Genomic DNA, 14,161 nt, shown 5'->3' with positions numbered 1-14,161 from the left:
AAGACTTCAATACACTTATCAAAATACTTCTACTTAACAAAAATGCTTACAATTACATCCTCGTTCAGTTTCATCAACAATTCTACTCGTATGCACCCGTATTCGTACTCGTACAATACACAGCTTTTAGATGTATGTACTATTGGTATATACACTCCAATGATCAGCTCTTAGCAGCCCATGTGAGTCACCTAACACATGTGGGAACCATCATTTGGCAACTAGCATGAAATATCTCATAAAATTACAAAAATATGAGTAATCATTCATGACTTATTTACATGAAAACAAAATTACATATCCTTTATATCTAATCCATACACCAACGACCAAAAACACCTACAAACACTTTCATTCTTCAATTTTCTTCATCTAATTGATCTCTCTCAAGTTCTATCTTCAAGTTCTAAGTGTTCTTCATAAATTCTACAAGTTCTAGTTACATAAAATCAAGAATACTTTCAAGTTTGCTAGCTAATGTTAAAGCTAAGGGGTATAAAATACTATTAAATTTTACAAGGAAATACTATTAAATAAGATACAATTTTACACAAGATATTTATTTATTTATAGAATGGATATACTTAAACCTTGCTACAACACTTATAGGCAGTGTACCTAATCGTACAGTAGTGTAGTTTTTAGTAAGTCGTTCGTTCCACAGGGAATCTTTTTCACAAAGCTTAACGCTATATTAGTTTAAATTTATAAAAATACAATATATATATATATATATATATATATATATATATATATATATATATATATATATATATATATATATATATATATATATATATATAAGTAATATTATTATTATAAAGGGGGTTTTTACCGTTTAATGACCGGTTTGTCGATTTTAAAACTTTAGTCGCAGTTAAAACCAAATGTAAAATATTAAAAAGACTTAATTTAAAGCGTAAAGTAAATAACGATAATGAAATTGCGAATAATAAAAGTGCGATAAAATAAACTTGCAATAATTAAAAAGTACGATAATTAAAAGTGCAATTAAATACAATAACAATAAATAAAAATGCGATAATTAGAAGTGCAATTAAATATAAAATAAAGGAAATTAAATATGAAATAAAAGAATTATGCTTATTTAAACTTCCGTAATCATGATGTTTGACGTGTTGATTTTAGTTTTATGCCCATGGGTTAATTGTTCTTTGTCCTGGATTATTTAATATGTCCATACGGATTTGTCCATAATAGTCCATCAGTCATAAATATAAAAAGCGAAAGCCTTCGTCAAATTATTCTTATTCCCGAAGTCAAATATTCCAACTAATTGGGGATTCGAATTGTAACAAGGTTTTAATACTTTGTTTAATGAATACACCAGGTTATCGACTGCGTGTAAACCAAGGTTTTACTACTTTGTTAACAATTACACCAGTTACCCTTGAATGTAATTCACCCCTGTTTCAACAAGTCTATTAACTATTAATCCAGTTCCGTGTCCGGTAAAATGAATAATTATTGGTATTTATAGATATCCCGCCCACCGTACCCAGTCAAGCGTATGTGGTTATATATAAATACGTTGAATTATAAGTTTGTATATTAAATTAACAAGGTATTGTTTAGTTAATATAAAACCCATTAATAGCCCATAGTCTAATTTCCACAAGTGTCGTTCTTTTATCCAAACCCCAATTATGGTACAAAGCCCAATTACCCAATTTTAGTAATTAGCCCAACATCATGATTACTTTGGTATTAAATAAGCATAATAATAACTTAGCTACGAGACATTAAATTAAAAAGGTTGAACATAACTTACAATGATTAAAAATAGCGTAGCGTTACACGGACAGAATTTCGACTTACACCCTTACAACATTCGCTAACATACCTTTATTATTAGGAATAAAATTAAAATTAAAATATAAATTATAAATATAAATATATATATAACGTATAGATATAGAGAGATTGATATATATGTTATCAAAATGATCAGAATTCGTTTGCTTTTATAGGAATTTTCGTCCAGGTAATCTCCGCGACTCGCGGCATTTTTTGCCTTCAAACTCCGCGAGTCGCGTAGTTTGAAATTCCAGCTCACCAGCTTTGGCTTCTTTCTTGCCGACGATTTTAAATATTAATATAATATATATATATATATATATAATTTTTAAGAATTATTTATATATTATATTATATTCATGTGAATAGTTGACTTGTAATTTTTAGTCCGTTACGTCGAGCGTTGAGAGTTGACTCTGGTCCCGGTTCCGGATTTTCGAACGTCCTTGCGTACAATTTAATATCTTGTACTTTGCGTTTTGAATCTTGTACTCTTGTAATTTCGAGACGTTTCTTATCAATAATTGGAACCTCTTTGATTGTATTTTGTACTTTTGAGCTTTTTGGTCGTTTGCGTCTTCAATTCGTCGAATCTGTCTTTTGTCTTCACCTTTTAATATTTAAATGAATATCACTTGTAAATAGAACATTTGCAACTAAAAGCTTGTCTTTCTTGGGGAATAATGCTATGAAATATATGTTCGTTTTTAGCATTATCAAATATTCCCACACTTGAGCGTTGCTTGTCCTCAAGCAATATAGTCTTGAAATACTAGAATCACTTCTTTATTCTTCACACTTTGTACATCAGTGATTTCTTTACGGCGGTAAAAACAATGGTAGTAACGATATGGTTTACAGTCCCACATGACTATAAAAATTTAGATCCATTAAGGAAATTGGATCTTTATGAAAACATTTGATCTTTTGAAAATTAAATCTAGTTTTTACCCTAGATAAGTTTTCCGGAATAACCCTTCACCGGTGTTTGCAAATTATTTGTGGGTTTGGTGGGTTTCAGATTTGAAAATTTTAGCTCAAAACTTGCGGTTTTGTGTCACCCACTTGCTAACCTTGTATTAGGAAAGCAACACGTCCAGTTTACTTATCCCGTATATTACCTTTCGGTAAACTACCGTCCGGTTGTAAAGGAAAGCGTTGAACAAGCAACTGTTAAGGCAATGTCCCCTAACATGCTTTTAATTATGGTCTATAACGTGTCGGACGCAATTACTATCCTTGGTAGGAGCAATAGTAAAGCTCACCCTTATGGTTTTTTGGTCTGACACAAGGTCCTGTCTTTGACCATGCTATGCAACCACCGTTCTTACAGTTGACACCCGATTTGGTTCAGGTGACCTAATGAATTCCAGGTGAATTCCTAGGATTTTACGTTCAATGGTAATGAACGCATTGAAAATGGGTTTTTAGAAAACAAATAGGTTTATAATTTGATCAAAATATTTTCTCGTTCAAGCTCGAGTTTAGATATCATTGAATTCCATGAGTTTGTAATTCTCAATCTTTAAGGCCAATCTCTAGGATTGAGTAATATCAGTCTTAAAAGCTGATTTTTAATCTTTAAGGAGATTATCCTTTCTGGGGATCTGATTCATTAGTCTTATCAAGCTAATTTGCACGGCGTCCTCCCCATTTTACAAGACAGATCCTCTCATGGTTAGGATAAGTCTGACCACTTGGCAATCCTGTTTTATGCCGAGGTCCGTGGATTTCCTGCTGATTTTAGTGATCATTTTTCTAGATTTTTCGTCAACCTACAGCTGGTCTGGACGACAACTTCCTGACCTAAATCAAGAAGCGCGTTTCTTTTTTGGAAGACTTTACTTCCTTTTAATGATGGAATTGATTCATCGTGTAGATCCATCTCTTCTTTTCTTTCATCGGGTAAAACAGTTTAGTTTAGTCCAAAGAAAAAGTATTTTCAGTTATTTGTTACAGATATATGTGACATATGTTTAAGATAACTTGGTAATTTTTCCCACACTTGGCTTTTATTTTCCTTTTTATTATCCTCTATTCCATTTTAAATGAATTCTAACATTTTGGTTTGTTTCTCAATTTATGTCCTTTTTGAGGTAACAATAATTTCGGTGTTAAAGCCTAGTTTTATCGTTCATAAATATGTATAAACATGATTTTGAGTTCATTTAATTGAAAATTTTGAAAATTTTTACTAGAATTGGGTAGTCAGTATATAAGACTAGGGCTGTTCTTTATTATCAGAGAGCACTAGGTTCTAATACAACTACTGCTTTACTAGTATTTTTAATGGTAACCAAGTGTTTAAGATAAAAATTTTAAAAATCCGAAAGAATTTAACCCCTTCCCACACTTAAGATCTTGCAATGCCCTCATTCGCAAGAAATCAGTAACAATTTAAATTATTGAGGGCGATTAGCGTAGAAATGATTAAATTTTACCAAAGTTTCCAAACATATTGGCGTTTGTTTTCTGAATGATAAATGGTGCACATCATTTGTTCATTCCGTCTCGTTGTTATTTTACATATATTTTTCTTCTTGTCGTCAAAATTAGTTGCTTTTGCTGAACTTAATGTCAGTCTTTGAAAATGCGTTGTTTTACCCTGTTGTGTACATAAGATAAACTGCAAACATATATACATATTTTTGAAGTTTGGTATATTACCCCACATTCAAACATTATTAAAATCTAATAATAAAAGTTAGAAAATTATAAAAACTATTACAATATTAACATAAGTATTAAACGTATCAACATTACAAATTACAAAATAAATAAAACTAAGTAGACTAGGGATGATACTGATACCAGAAGGGGTTCCATGCATAACCATATGTGCTATAAAATACTTCGGCTGGGTTATACGTAGGATACGGTGGTTGGATCTCTATAGACCAGGGAGGGAATATGGGGGATGGAGTAGGAATATAGTTTCTACCTATATGTTGGCAATAAGCTATGATTTAGTTTTGATGAACTTGCCAATCTTCAAATGCTCTATTTCTAGCATTTTCGTACTCTTGTGAAGCTATAAACCTTTGCATTTCTGCCATTTCATTTCCCCCTCCTACATTACCTTGCTGTTGGTTTCTCTCAACCTGTGGATGTCTACCATTATATCGTACTGCGGAGTTATTTCGCCTCTTCAAAACTTTCGCACCATGGTATACATTTAAACCTATTGTATCTCGGGGTTCTGGTTCTTCGATTAGTAATCCCCTCCGACTTACATCCACACCGAGATATTCAGCAATCAAAGTAATAAATATACCACCTCCTATTATGCTATGCGGTCTCATCCCCCTAACCATAGCTGATAAATAATAACCCACACAATAAGGTATACTTACAGCGCTTTGTGGGTCTCGAATACACATGTGGTAAAACAAATCCTGTTCATTTACCTTTTCCTTGTTCTTACCTCGTTGTGTAATCGAATTGGCTAAAAACCTATGAATTACTCTTAATTCAGCTCTATCTATATCCAAATAAGAGTAATTTCCTCCTTTAAATCGGTGATGGCTAGTCATTTGACTCCATACACCATGCGTATCAAAATTTTCGTCTATCTTTCTACCATTTAGTATCAACCCTCTACAATCGGCAGATGCTAGCTCCTCAGGCGTATATATACGTAAAGCCTGAGCCATGTCTAGTAAAGACATGTGGCGCATCGAACCTCCTAACAAAAATCTAATAAAAGATCGATCGGTTAAACTAGCTACCCGATCATTTAATTCTATACTACACAACAATTCTTCACACCATACTTTATATACAGGTCTACACATGTTGAATAACCGTACCCAATCGTTAAAAGTAGAATTACCATACCTCTGTGCAAGTAATTCCCTAATTGGCCCGGCCAATTCTACAGCTTCTAATGGTCCCCATTCTATGACCCTAGGTACTTCAACAGCTTTAGAATGAAGAGTATGCAAACCCCTTTGGTATTTTGGATAATCTATCCAAAGTCTGTCAAATCTCAGGTTCGGGTGCAAATCTTCCAAGTGCATATCAGAAAATGTCATGACTGGATGAGGTATATCTTGTTTGTAGTAATTATCCACCTCCTGTTGTTCCGCATTCTCAGCAGGAGCATTGCGAGCTTGGGATGAAGATTCACCCCTTTCAGTCTGCAAAACACATCAAACACAATTTTTGTGCATCCAAATATGCATTAGTGTCAGCAAAATCATCAATCAAAATAATTACAATGACATGATCAATTTATATCAAACTTAAGCTCATTTTCATATTTTCATCAAATCTACACTTTTTCAAATAAGCATATACGGAAATGTTCGCCAAGTTCATAAGCATTCAACTCAAATAACATGTCAAAATAATCATTACTAGCAATTAAACAAGTTTCAAATGGCATTATCTCTCAAAAATCAAGTTCATGAATTTTAGACTTGAAAAAGTCCACTTTAATTCTCAAAATCATGTTTAGGCTCAAAGTTTGGATCATTTAACTACCTAAACATGTTACACTACTTAATTTAGAAACAATTCATGACAAAAATCGGCCATAACCTGTTTATATCAAAAAGCCCCAAATTTGCTCAAGAACACAAACCCTAGATTACTCAAAATTTGAAGTTTAAGGCTTCTAATCATGTTAAATAGCATCAATCTAGGTTATACAAGCATAATACATAAACAATTTAAGCATAATTACACTAAAAACATCAAAATCAAATTTGGTATAAAATTGCTCAAGAACACAAATTTTCGGATTAAATGGTATTTAGGTGTAGAAATTTACCGTTTTTCTTGAGTAATTCCTTGATAGTATCCTTCTTAACATGATTTTCGTAAAAGATTTGATAATTAACGGTGAAAAATTGTGAATTTGGGAGGTCTTTTTCGTGTATTTTCGGGTTTTATCGCAGTATTTTCGTGGGTGTTGGGTTGGGGACTGATCAGTTCGTCCCTTATATTTTTTTCTGGATTTTAGTCCCTCCGCGACTTGCGGTGTTTGATGCTTACAAACTCCGCGAGTCGCGGTGTTTGTTTTTTTTTTTTTTTAAATAAACCTTAACTTATAAAACATATATAAAATAAATTTAAAATTTTGTTTTCCTTTGTTTTAGGACGAGGTCGTTTCGGATCGATGTCCTAGTCCGTCCTTTGACAAAATTTTAAAATTTGTCTTTTTGTAGCGATTGTTTTAAAAGCTAAGATTTTTAGGGTTTTTTTTTATGTTTTTGGCATACTTTAATTCAATAAGATTAAAAATAATGATAATAAAAGTTCTCGTCCCTCCCTCGGGTAAAGCAATTTCGGTTCAAAGACCTAGTCTTCAACTTACGACGAATTTTAAAAATCATATTTTTAACTTAATGAGATAAAGTAAATTTTTGTTTTTAAATTCACACCAAACTTAAAATAAAAATACATAAAATTCAAAATTAATATTAAAAATTCACACCAAACTTAAAATTTGAAATGCATAAAATTAAAAAAATTCTTATTTTAAAAATTAAAAATTCACACCAAACTTAATTTAAAAATTCATATTATAAAATCACACCAAACTTATATTATATTTTTCAAATATTTACAATTTTAAATATATTGTTTTTACAAAGTTTACAATATTAATTTAAGATTTATATATTAATTTTAAAAACATGGTAAAAATAAAATTAAAAATCTTTTTGGCTTTTATCCCACTTTAATAAATCAAATATTATCAAAAATATGCGCCTCTCTTTTCGGTAAAGTAATTTCGGTTCCAAGACCTAATTTAACTCATGACGAATTTTTGAAATATTTTGGGTTGATTGATTAAAGATAATTATACCTTAAGAATAAACGTTAAATTTCGCAGTGATGTAATAAATTTTTGTATGATATCAATAATTTCGGTCGCCAAACCTAATTTTATTCAATACCAATTTAATACTTTATAGCGAACAAATTAGCGTTTATTATCAAAAGGTTAAAAAAAATAAAAACTGTACAGACTTACCTGTGAGATAGTATTCTTAGTTATATGATCTATCCCATTCATAAGATAGTCGGTTTAATTGGTTTTCCATAGCTACATAGGCGTAACCTCGAGCATTCAGTGTTTTTTCTTCTAAACATATGAACGGTCCGTCTCTGCATAAAGTAACAAATTCGGTGTTTGAATAGGTTTGATTATTTGAACATTTACCTCCATGTGACCATTTTCCGCATTTGTGACATCTTTCTAGGTGTCGTGCTCTTCTTTTCGCTGCGGATTTTGATTTTCCTTTACCAAATTGTGACTTATTATCTTCGCATCTGGATTCTTTTCTTACTCCGTCCAATCTTTCTCTGATTACTGATACTATTTCACTCGGAAGTGTGTCATTATTACGTTTAGTGATCAAAGCGTGTAGCATTAGACCATGGTTAAGTTCACAGGCAGTCTTCATTTCGTAAAAATCTAAAAAAATAAAAATTCAGAATGGGGGGAGAAGACTAGTTCTATAGGGTCTGCTAGGGAAAGACCATTCGGGTTCCATTTTCGAGAACTACACGAAAATAGACAATCTAACTCTAACAGAAATACATAAACCTCCCTATACTTAGTTGAAATTGTGATTAACATTATTTTCAATTGAATCATCAACAACTTGTATATCTTTGACTTTTACTTCAATCCATTTGTTGATTTCCTCTGTAACTTTCACAAATTCAACTAACATCGCCTTTTCTTTTGACGATAAATTGGATATTAATCGGTTATATTGTAGTGACCCGAACTTTTCCATGTTTATATATATTAATTGAGATTGATATTTACATGATTAAATGTTTCCAACATGTTAAGCAATCAAACTTGTTAATGTAACATCCCGCCTTTTTCCGTCAACTTTTCCGTTTAACTATTTAAGTTCCGTTAGATGTTTATAACACATCTCGTTAATATGCGTTTGAATTATCTTGTTAGGTAATTCCCGCACCCGATTTAAGTTGAGGGACCAATCTTGCCAAATGTTGAAACTTGTGACTAGGTCAAAGAGTCAAACTCTCATTCTATCCATTCATTCATCTCTTCCAATTTCTTAATACTTCAACTTTTCCTCTCAACTTCAAGAACAAAGATTCATCATCCAAAACCGAGCTAGTGATCTTCTTGCCAAACAAAATACATATTTGAGCTCCTCGTGATCCCCTCTTCGATTTCATACCGGTTTCATCAATTTTGGGTAACTTTCTAAAATCACTAATCTTTGTGTTCTTGAGATTTTTAAGTTATAAGTTTGTTAATTAGTATCTATGGCTCAAGTCTAGTTTGTTTATGTGTTTTGTATGCTCGTTTTGATATTTTGAAGTAACTAGTTCATATGGAAAGTTAACATGTTTAATCTTGAGTTTTAAGTGTTTATATGTTGTTTGATGTTATGAGTTCATGTTTTAATCTTGTTCCTAGTGTTACTAGCTTCATTTGGATGTAAAGATTGATCAAAGAAACCCCTTAAACTTGATTATGAAATTTGGTGATTTTTGGTTAGGGTTTCATGAACTAAGAATGAATTTTTGATGCATTAAATGACATGAAATGTTAATGGTAAGTGTTAGGTTGTGTTGTATGCTTAATTACCTTCGAAACGGCATATTGTTCATGTAATTTGGTTGCCGAATCATTAAATGGCATTTATGACTTGTGTGTATTGAATGAGGGTCACTAAATGCGGTTTTTGGTTGTTGTATGTGAAAGTTTAATTGATAATAAGTGCATAGTTATGTTCCTTGTCAAAATACCTTTCCGGTGATATAAAATACATGCCTTGAATGTTTGCGGTTTGTAAATTGTATGGGTTTGAGTTTTGATTCGTGTACTTAGGAGTTCAGCAAGCAGGGCCTGAAATCATGCCTAGACGCCGTCCCAGGAATCAGGACGCCGTCCTGCCCTTAAAACCTAGACGCCGTCTAGGCTACCAAGACGCCGTCTTGCTCTTTAAAATGGGACGCCGTCTAGCCTAATTGGGACGCCGTCCCATTACACTAAAGTGGGCTGTTTGCGAGGCCTTTTGACATAAAATGTTTAGGACGTTCTAGACCTCCAATTTACGTGTAACTTGTTTTAACATGCTTATATATGATTAAAAACTTCAGAAAATTTGTCCGAGACCCGACCCGAACGTGTTGACTTTTTCGTTGACTTTGACCCGACCAAGTCTGACTTTTAATCAAACTTGACCAATTACTTATGTAATCTTTCTAACTTGTTTCTATACGTGTACCTTGCATGAAACTTGACTATTTGCTTCACATGCTTCGTAATCGAGTCGTATTGAGCCATAGGACTAATTGAACAACTTTGACCCCTCGTGACTTTCGTTATTGATACAACCTATTTGTTTAGGTCAAGACTAGCATTGTTACTGCACGTTTACTTGTCGAAGTACTTTTTGGTTCGTGCATACAAGGTGAGATCATAGTCCCACTTTTTACTCTTTTGAACTTACTTTTGGGATGAGAAAACATAAACGATTCTTTTGAACTAAGTGAACGCAAGAACGGGAAAACAAACATTCTACATACGAGTTTAGAACGAAAATCCTCAATCCGATTATCATTAGTTACATCAGATGGTGTAAGCGAGAACTTATGTTATATGGCCATATGGGTTTGACAAACCCTCATTCAAACGGTTCGCTACCGTTTACGAATGAAATATATTTTCGGGAACAGTGTTGTTCTAGCACTAATTGATGGGGTATTCAACGGACGGAACGTTAAGCTTTGATAATTGGGTGCTCGTGAATATTAACTTTTAGAATGTACTATGGCTTTATCGATGTTGCAAATCTTGTGGTTCAACTTACTATTACTCATTTACTTATTTAAACCTATGATTTCACCAACGTTTTCGTTGACAGATTCTCTATGTTTTTCTCAGGTCCTTGAACTTAGGTGATACATGCTTCCGCTCATACTATTTGATACTTGCATTGGATGTCGAGTATACTTGCTTACGTGGAGCGTCTTTTTGACTACTTTTAATCGTGTCGCACGTGTTTCATACAAACTTTAAACATTGTTATGTACTTGTTATGGAAACTACTTTTGTAAACTTTGAAACACCCTTATTTATGAAATGAATGCGATATACTTTTCGGTCAAACTTTGTTATAAAGACTTACGACCATGTAATGGGACCATACGTAGATGACGCCGTCATTTGACGATTTGTCGGGGTCGCTACAAGTGGTATCAGAGCCTTGGTTGTAGGGATTTAGAGTTCATTGGTGTCAACCCCGAGTCTTAGGGTACATTGGTGAGTCTAGACTACAACCGGCATATAGACTTGACGTAGGAATTACTTGACTATTTGTGCATTTATACTCGAACTCTCTTACTCATATCTACTCTTATCCTATCTAAATCTTGCGTTGTATAATTTAATTGACACGCCACCTTGACTATATGATGTAATGTCGAATGCACATATGAATTAGGGTAATATAATTCCCGGAAATTATATTACGGTGACTCATATGAACATACCGACATTATGACATAAAGAATTTAAGGCGGGTCAAGGATAATTTTCTCTCTATCTTTATCCCATATCACGGTTAGTATTATTTAGAATACTAACCAACGGTATTCTTTTGTTTTGAAGGAACAATGGCTCCTCGTCGTGTACGCCGCAATGAAACTCCCGAACAAGCTCTCGAACGGATGATAGCTACCGCCGTAGATGCGGCCATGGCCGGTCACTCTTCCAACAACAATAACAATAACAACAACCACAACAACAACAACAACAATGGGGCCGGTAACTCAAACGAGGGATGCTCCTACAAAGCTTTCATGGGGTGCAAACCTCACACTTATGATGGAACCGGTGGACCGGTTGTGCTTACTCGTTGGTTTGAACAAACCGAGGCCGTCTTTAGCATAAGCGGTTGTCGGGATCAAGACAAGGTCAAATACTCCACCCACACTTTCTCCGGAATTGCTCTAACATGGTGGAACACCTATGTTCAATCGGTGGGTACCGATGAAGCTCATGCCCTCTCTTGGGCCGATTTGAAGGAAAAGATGATTGTCGAATACTTTCCGCGCGAAGAAACCCGAAAGCTCGAGGAAGAACTAAGAGCTTTGAAAGCGGTCGGAAACGATCTTAAGGCTTATAATCAACGCTTCGCCGAACTATCCTTAATGTGTCCTAATCTTGTTAACCCCGAATCTCAAAGGATTGAGCTCTACATGCTCGGTCTTCCAAAAAGCATCAAACAAGGGGTGATGTCATCCAAACCCACTACTCATCAAGTCGCTATGAACATGGCTCGCCAACTAATTGAAACGGTTGACGAAATCGTAGTACCGGCTCCTAAGGCCGAGGACAAGTCGGGTGGCAACAAAAGGAAATGGGAAGCCACTCCATCAACCAACTACAACAACAACACCTTCACCAAAAAGCCTTTCAACAACGACGGCAAGAAGGGTTATGTCGGAAACTTACCTTTTTGCAACAAATGCCACAAGCATCATCACGGTGAATGTAACAAGCTAGTTTGTCACCGTTGCCAAGGTGTTGGTCATAGGGCCAACAATTGCACAAGCGTCGCCCCCGTTGCTCGAAAGGGGCCCAACCCTCCAAAAACGGTCACTTGTTACGAATGTGGCCAAACGGGCCATTATAAGAACGAATGCCCGAAAAAGAAAGCCAACCCCAACAACCGAGGTCGAGCCTTTAACATCAACACCGTGGAAGCCCGAGATGACAATGAACTAGTCACGGGTACGTTTCTTCTCAACAACTCTTATGTTACTTGCTTATTCGATTCGGGTGCCGATAAATGTTTTGTGTCTAAAACTTTGGCTCCTACCCTTTGCACTCCACCACACCCTTTAGATACTACTTATTCCATCGAAGTGGCCGACGGAAAACTCTTAAGTGCCGACACATATTACCGGGGGTGTACTTTAAACATTTTGGGTAATGAATTTGAAATTGACTTGATACCCATGGAATTAGGGAGTTTTGATGTAATAATCGGTATGAATTGGATGGTCAAAAATAAATCTCACATTCTTTACGATCTTCACGCAATCCGAATTCCTATCGAGAATGGTGAACCATTGATTGTCTATGGCGATAAGAGTTGCACCAGACTCAACCTCGTTTCGTGCCTTAAAGTTAGAAAACTGCTCCGTAAGGGTTGTTTTGCGATCCTTGCTCACGTTAAGAAAGTCGAGTCCGATGAGAAGCACATCGATGATGTGCCAATTGTTAGTGACTATTCCGATGTATTTCCCGACGAATTGCCGGGTCTTCCGCCTCATCGACAGGTCGAATTCCAAATCGATCTTATTCCGGGAGCCGCACCCGTAGCACGTGCACCATATAGACTCGCCCCATCCGAAATGCAAGAATTGCAAAGTCAAATCCAAGAACTACTTGATCGTGGTTTTATCCAACCTAGCCATTCACCTTGGGGCGCTCCGATTTTGTTTGTTAAAAAGAAAGACGGATCCCTACGAATGTGCATTGATTATCGTGAACTAAATAAATTGACGGTTAAGAACCGATATCCTCTTCCTCGCATCGATGACCTCTTTGATCAACTACAAGGGTCTTGTGTATATTCGAAAATCGATCTCCGCTCGGGTTATCATCAATTGAGGGTTAAGGGGGAAGACGTCTCCAAAACCGCTTTCCGAACTCGTTATGGTAGTTATGAATTCCTTGTCATGCCATTTGGTCTCACTAACGCACCGGCGGTGTTCATGGATCTTATGAACCGCGTGTGCAAACTGTATCTCGATAAATTCGTTATTGTGTTCATTGATGACATATTGATCTATTCTAAAAATGAAGAAGAGCACGAACAACATCTCCGACTTGTGCTTGAACTTTTAAGACAAGAACAACTCTATGCCAAATTCTCCAAGTGTGAATTTTGGTTAAAGGAAGTTCAATTTCTTGGTCATGTTGTAAGTGACCAAGGTATTAAAGTCGATCCAACGAAAATCGAAGCCATTAGCAAATGGGAGACTCCTACTACTCCTACTCACATTCGTCAATTTTTGGGTCTCGCCGGGTACTATCGTAGATTCATCGAAAATTTCTCTTTGGTTGCACGTCCTCTAACCGCATTGACTCACAAGGGAAAGAAATTCATTTGGGCGACCGAACATGAATCCGCATTCCAAATCTTGAAAACGAAGCTAACCACCGCTCCTATCTTGTCGCTTCCCGAAGGCAATGATGACTTTGTTGTATATTGCGATGCCTCAAAACATGGTTTTGGGTGTGTATTGATGCAACGAACGAAAGTCATTGCTTATGCTTCTCGACAACTCAAAATTCATGAACGAAACTATATGACACATGATCTCG

Source organism: Rutidosis leptorrhynchoides, chromosome 1 (assembly GCF_046630445.1).
Source record: "Rutidosis leptorrhynchoides isolate AG116_Rl617_1_P2 chromosome 1, CSIRO_AGI_Rlap_v1, whole genome shotgun sequence".
Classification (NCBI taxonomy): domain Eukaryota; kingdom Viridiplantae; phylum Streptophyta; class Magnoliopsida; order Asterales; family Asteraceae; genus Rutidosis; species Rutidosis leptorrhynchoides.
The sequence above is the reverse complement of the archived record's forward strand: the minus strand, read 5'-3'. Positions refer to the sequence as shown.